Source organism: Triticum aestivum, chromosome 7D (genome assembly GCF_018294505.1).
Source record: "Triticum aestivum cultivar Chinese Spring chromosome 7D, IWGSC CS RefSeq v2.1, whole genome shotgun sequence".
Classification (NCBI taxonomy): Eukaryota; Viridiplantae; Streptophyta; class Magnoliopsida; order Poales; family Poaceae; genus Triticum; species Triticum aestivum.
In genome coordinates, this window is record NC_057814.1 from 610,814,242 (window position 1) to 610,822,040 (window position 7,799).

Here is a 7,799-nt window from a genome sequence, read left to right on the forward strand (position 1 = left end):
GTAGGAAACTCTGGAATCACTTCCAAGGTTCCTTTCCTTTGACCTGATGGCGAAGATACTTGTTATCTCGTCGAGTTGCACTGTCCTCCCACTCACCTTTTCGCAAGAACTATTGTCTTTAAAAGCATACCGTTTTGTGGCAAAAACCATTGCCTCGGCATAGTGGTGGGGGAATACCCAATAACTGGAATAACCTACAAAGTAGCACTTGTCTGATTTGGAATAGGTTTGTAACTTTTGATGATGTTTGCTAAGACTACGTCGGTGTTTCCCCCAAGAGGAGAGGATGATGTAGCATAGCAACGGTAGGTATTTCCCCCAGTAATGAAACCAAGGTATCGAACCAGTAGGAGAGCCAAGCAACAAAACGTAAACATCCCCTGCACACAAATAACAGCCACTCGCAACCCGAGGTGTTAAAGGGGTTGTCAATCCCTTTCAGGTAACGGCGCCAGAAATGGCTAGTTGACGGGAGAAAAATTGTAATAGATTGAAATAATAGATCGCAAATAAAATAAAGTGCAGCAAGGTATTTTTATAATTTTTGATTTAATAGATCTGAATAAAAACGCAAAGTAAATGTAGATCGCAAGGCAAATATATGAGGAAGAAGACCCGGGGGCCATAGGTTTCACTAGTGGCTTCTCTCGAGGAAAATAGCAAACGGTGGGTAAACAAATAACTGTTGGGCAATTGATAGAACTTCAAATAATCATGACGATATCTAGGCAATGATCATTACATAGGCATCACGTCCAAGATTAGTAGATCGACTCCTGCCTGCATCTACTACTATTACTCCAAACATCGACCGCTATCCAGCATGCATCGAGTGTATTAAGTTCATGGAAAAACGGAGTAATGCAATAAGAACGATGACATGATGTAGACAAGATCCGTTTATCTATATGGCGGTACATATAGATCCCGTCTTTTTATCCTTAGTAGCAACGATACATACGTGTCGGTTCCCTTTCTGTCACTGGGATCAAGCACCATAAGATCGAACCCACTACCGGGCACCTCTTCCCATTGCAAGATAAATAGATCAAGTTGGCCAAACAAAACCCAAACATCGGAGAAGAAATACGAGGCTCTAAGAGATCATGCATATAAGAGATCAAAGAAACTCAAATAACTTTCATGGATATAAAAAGATATAACTGATCATAAACTTGAAGTTCATCAGATCCCAACAAACACATCGCAAAAGAGTTACATCATATGGATTTCCAAGAGACCATTGTATTGAGAATTCAGCGAGAGAGAGAAAGCCATCTAGCTACTAACTACGGACCCGAAGGTCTACAAAGAACTACTCACGCATCATCGGAGAGGCACCAATGGAAGTGGTGAACCCCTCCATGATGGTGTCTAGATTGGATCTGGTGGTTCTGGACTCTGCGGCGGCTGGATGAATGTTTCGTCGACTCCCCTAGGGTTTGTGGATGTTTGGGGTATTTATAGAGCAAAGAGGCGGTCTGGGGGACACCCGAGGTGGGCACAACCCACCATGGTGCGCCTGGGCCTCCTGGAGCGCCCTGGTCGGTTGTGCCCCCCTCGCCCCCAGGTGCAACCAGGGCCCATTGCCTTCCTTCTGGCCCATAAAATATCATCGTGGAGTTTTGTGGCATTTGGACTCCGTTTGATATTGATTTCCTCCGATGTAAAAAACATGGAAAAACAACAACTGGCACTTGGCGTTGTGTCAATAGGTTAGTCCCAAAAAATGATGTAAAAAGACTACACAATGATTATAAAACATCCAAGATTGATAATAAAACAACATGGAACAATAAAAAATTATAGATACGTTGGAGACGTATCAGCATCCCCAAGCTTAACTCCTACTCGTCCTTGAGTATGTAAGTGATAAAAACAGAACTTTTGATGTGGAGTGTTGTTCCTCAAGTCATATCATATTCTTTTCTTTATAGCATGGACATTTGGACTTTTATGTGATTCAAAGCAATAGTCTAGTTTTGACATAATAATTTAGATACTCAAGCATATCAAGAAGCAACCATGTCTTTCATAATATCAATGCTAAAACAAGTTATCCCTAGCCCATCATGCTCAAACATTGATCCATTCATGAAACATACTCGAATATTAGCTACACCCAATACTTAAGCACGATCATATTGCCTCCTAATTGGTGCTTTTGTAAGAGAAGATGGAGACTCAGAATGAAAACTGCATAAAGTAAAAGAAAGTCCCTTCTTAGAGGGAAGTAGGGATTAACTCACAATGCCCAAGAATTAGTGATTAACATGTTTAACCATCATTCCCAAGAACTATATCTTTGATCAGCCTTCTATACATCAAAAACGTGTATGACATTCATACATGAGCTGGATATTCCAGTCTTCTTTCTTTCCGCCTTTATATTTCTAATAGTTTGACTTTTAGTATTTCTTCTATTCTTAGAAAAAGCACCCAACTTAAGAGTGGCGTCAGCCCTGGACTTCCTAGGGGTGAAAGTCTCACTAACATCCTTTGGACATTCCCTTTCTCTTTAAGTGTTTGTTTTATTCACCATCGTCACAAGACAGACATTCTTCTGGATCCCTCTCCTAACAGTCAAATGCCCAGTAAACACTTTACTAATTCTTTGCAAACAAACATTGCTTTGTTTGTATCTGAAAATGATTTTCAGTTCCATGAATATCACATAACTATCCCAAACTTTCAAAGTTCGGGTCTCATGGAAGCAAACATTTTGTACTTGAGCGTAACGGAATTCTAGCTTTTGGATTGAAGGACGAGAGTCACATCATCCATAGCATTTGCGGGAGGATACCGAAAGCATGCGATAGGACAAAGTCCTTCTCAGCACTCTTGAGGACATTCCTCACATTACGTTACCAACCGTAAGGTTTTAACCAGATATTTAACAGCTATTCAATTTTAACATGGAAGGTGGAAATGCGAGCCATTATTCTACAACTATTTTGCAAATCACATTTAGACAGTGTTCAAAATTGATTAGACTGAGAATTTAAACAGGTTAATTCTAAAGTGTGCTCCCACTCAAATCAATATCTCTCATAATTGATTGTGAATGATTCAAGACCCGAGTTTGATTGTTCACCACGATGGTAGCATCACAGATGACTAAAATCTCAACCGGTAGGCCAGCTTGCCAATCACATCTTTATGTGATTCTTGTTCATCTTTCGATGCATGTGTTCCAAGCTCAGGACTTTCCTGCCTGAACGTCAAGACAACCAAGTGATCTTGCAGTGCGGTTTGACCTCACCCGCCTTACACTTTCCAGTCGTTCGTGCCCACGGTTGCATGTGGCACCCCAAAGGGATACATGTTGTGACGGTGCTACACTTGGGAGAACACTAACTACTTTATATTTTTGTGAGAGATCACCCTAATAAAAGCGACTACCGCGCAATCAAGAAGGGTGCACCAAAGGGACAAACATCTCAGGCAATTCATAATAGCATGATACGGTATTGCCCTTTCTGACGGAGAAGTCTTGTATTTCTTCGTCTTCGACATTCACGTCGGTGATCACTTTGGCGAAGATTGCCACCACCTTGTCGATGCACCAGATAATATTGCTATCTCTATAGCTAAGAAAATAAGTGCATTACTTAAGGTTGACACACAGGTCATTAAAGTGACAATCATATGGCTCCAACCATCATGCTGAATCATGACACGCAGGTCCTGTTAATTTACCTTATATAGTCATCTCATACATAATCAAATTATTATGAGCACTGCTATACCACATCACATGCAAACCATCCTGCAAAACCAAGCTTGACGCCTCTAATCGGTTCCTACAAACAAGGTTTTACGTGGCTTCTGGGGTTTCGAAACAAACCGAAGCTACCTACGTCCATCATCAAGTATGATTTATTCAAGTCGCTAGATTAACTTTGCAGGGTGTATGAAACATGATATAATAAAATCTTAAGCCCCATACTGAACTTCGTCATACGCATGACCCCCATGAAGATCATATCTGCATTGCCTTTTGTCTGCGCAATTTGATCTTTCTTTCTAACTATGGTGGATTTCAACAAACTGTTAGCACTTCGTTGATCAATAAGGTGCAGATTGCCAGAACATTGAAAATCCACCATGCCGTTATCAAGATCAGAAATGTGCAAATTCCAGGGAAGCAAGAAGAACATCGGGTAACAGATTTAATCAGCTGCCCGCACAAATAATTTTCAGTAATAGAACTTATCTACTACAAATTATATTGTGCAACACCCATACATCTCTATGTATTCTAGATTGCAACCTGCATCTATGCATATCATGGCTCATGATTCCACTATTGGGGAACGCGACAGATAACAAAAAATTTCGACTTACACACCAGCCCAGGACCACTATGGAGACTGCATACAAGGTTTGATCTTTTTCAATACCGACTCGTAGCGCAGCGGAAGTAGAGTCGATCACGACCGGTGTTGCAGATCCCCGCAGCTAGGATGTACAACCTCCCAACTGCGAGGATGTATTCCCTTGTCTACCCCTCGGACAGCCCTCCGGGAGGCGGTCGGAAAGTCCCTCGGACGGTGTCGCGGACAGCCCTTCGGGAGGACCTTCAGAACTCGGATGGTCACATGGACAGCCCTTCGGGAGGAACTTTGAAACTCGGATGGTCACTTGGACAGCCCTTCGGGAGGCACTCTCTAACTAAGACCAAAACTATGATCTCTCTACAGAGTTGCACACATACGGTGTCATCTATCTGGCAGGGTTCCGCTGTCCAGAACTCGTTCCTGCCGGAACCCAGACAGACTTTCGGCTTTACGAAACTATTTCACTGCAAGGGAGAGAGAAGGACAGATCATGCATGGCATTTGTATGTGAGGAGTGAGTGTGGGGAGTGCCTCTCCACCTCTATTTATAGGAAAACCCAAGGGGTAGGGGGAAACATGAAAAACCCATAACACCCACACTTTATGTCACAGATAAAGGGCATAAAGGAATGACAAGTGGAGCTCCATGGAGGAGCTGCACCTTTGAACGTCCCACCTTTACGGGGGCCCCCAAAGGGGGTTCCGTGATCCCCAAGTCCTTCTAGAATCCTTTTGGGAAAATCCCTAAAAGGTGGCTTTCCATCAAAATATCAAAAAGCACTTCCAGTATTCACGACGACATTTTTCAGCGTCCGTTCAAACTGAAAATATTTATGCGGGCTTAGAACATTTCTAGTACCCACTAAAATAATTATCAATGCATTCCAGAACAATTCTAGATTAGTGATTTTCATCTGTGAAAAGCATCTAAAGAGGTTTCAGCAGCTTCGGAACATTTCCGGTTTTACCCCGGAAAATTCCCAGAAGTTTCCAGAATAATTTTGGCACCCTCCAGGAATTATCAGGCATGTCCCGGAACCAATTTGACTTAATGGAATACCCTGAGACAACTTTTCGGTTTTACCGAAACTATTCCGGTGGTCTCTCTCCGGAACCTATCCGGTGTGTCCAAAACTTTTTCGTTGAATTTCTCTCAGACTCCCTGTCTAGTATTCAACAGATAGATGACCCTTAATCGTGTGACCCTATAGGTTCGATGAAGTATAGACATGACCGGAACTCTTTCCGATCAATGATCAACATCGGAGTCGGGGACACCCATATTGACCCCTATACCCACACGAATGAATATTCGAGTGAACCTCCAGTTGCCGTGTGCTATTCCTGTTGCTTCGCGATATGTTACAAATGCCCGAGGTGAGATTTACTTGCATCTCCGTGGATCAACAACTTGTCCACTATGCTAGTTACCTCGTTACTGGTTTTGTTCTTTTTCTCGTTTCCGTGTTGCGGCATCCCTGTGATGAAATCACACTATGTCTGGCGAGACGATGATGGATACCGTAACACCGAGAGGGCCCGATAATATCTCTCCATCGTCGGAGGAGCAAATCCCAATCTTGGCCTATCAAGTTACTTGACACACTTTTCCATGAACCCGTAAGCCGCTGTATTAGCCACCCATTTACGGATGACGTTTAACAAACCCCAAAGTTCACGAAGCAAGTTTGAAGAAACTCGATACTCTCATGGTCTAAGGAATTATGCAAACATTAACCATCTCTGTGTTATTAACCATAAACTTGTGACGAATGTATCTCATAGCATAACATCAATTCGCGTCGATTCAACACAAATGTTCTTCTAACATTGTGCCCTCAAAGTTGCTGGCATATACATGCCCATGATTGGGAGAACATAATCATCATGCAACACTTGAGCTAGTCTTAGAGGCATGACTAGGAATACATTTTACCATTTATTATTCCACACGTGCACATGGGTTTTCGCCAGAGCCTTTATGGATATACGGGCTCGGGAACCACAATAGTTATAGCATGGAACATAAACATAATTATGAGCATGGAGGTAAATAATAACATTTATTATTGCCTCTAGGGCATATCTCCTACACCAGGGAGCCCATTTCTGCTCAGGCCACACGCTCACACTCTCAGGCTCATACAACCATCTCTCTCACTATCATCCCCACGAACACATGAAGCAGAGAAGAGGACTGTGATGTCTACTACGCAAGCTTGTTCTTGTAGACGTCGTTGGGCCTCTGAGTTCAGAGGTTTGTAGGACAATAGCAAATTTCCCTCAAGTGGATGACCTAAGGTTTATCAATCCGTGGGAGGCGTAGGATGAAGATGGTCTCTCTCAAATAACCCTGCAACCAAATACCAAAGAGTCTCTTGTGTCCCCAACACACCCAATACAATGGTAAATTGTATAGGTGCACTAGTTCGGCGAAGAGATGGTGATACAAGTGCAATACGGATGGTAGATATAGGTTTTTGTAATCTGGATATATAAAAACAGCAAGGTAGCAAGCGGTAAAAGTGAGCGCAAACGGTATTGCAATGCCAGGAAACAAGGCCTAGGGTTCATACTTTCACTAGTGCAAGTTCTCTCAACAATAATAACATAATTGTATCATATAACTATCCCTCAACATGCAACAAAGAGTCACTCCAAAGTCACTAATAGCGGAGAATAAACGAAGAGATTATTGTAGGGTACGAAACCACCTCAAAGTTATTCTTTCAGATCGATCTATTCAAGAGTTCGTACTAGAATAACACCTTAAGATACATATCAACCAAAACCCTAATGTCACCTAGATACTCCAATGTCACCTCAATTATCCGTGGTTATGATTATACGATATGCATCACACAATCTCAGATTCATCTATTCAAACCAACACAAAGTACTTCATAGAGTGCCCCAAAGTTTCTACCGGAGAGTCAAGACGAAAATGTGTGCCAACCCCTATGCATAAGTTCACAATGTTACGGAACCCGCAAGTTGATCACAAAAACATACATCAAGTAGATCACGTGAATATCCCAATGTTACCACAGATAAGCACATGCAAGACATACATCAAGTGTTCTGAAATCCTTAAAGACTCAATCGGATAAGATAACTTCAAAGGGAAAACTCAATCCATTACAAGAGAGTAGAAGGGGAGAAACATCATAAGAGCCAACTATAATAGCAAAGCTCGTGATACATCATGATCGTGCCACATCAAGAACATGAGAGAGAGAGAGAGATCAAACACATAGCTACTGGTACATACCCTCAGCCCCGAGGGTGAACTACTCCCTCCTCGTCATGGAGAGCACCGGGATGATGAAGATGCCCACCGGTGATGGATCCCCCCTCCGGCAGGGTGCCGCAACAGGGTCTCGATTGGTTTTTGGTGGCTACAGAGGCTTGCGGCGGCTGAACTCCCGATCTAGGTTATGTTCTGGGGGTTTCTATGTA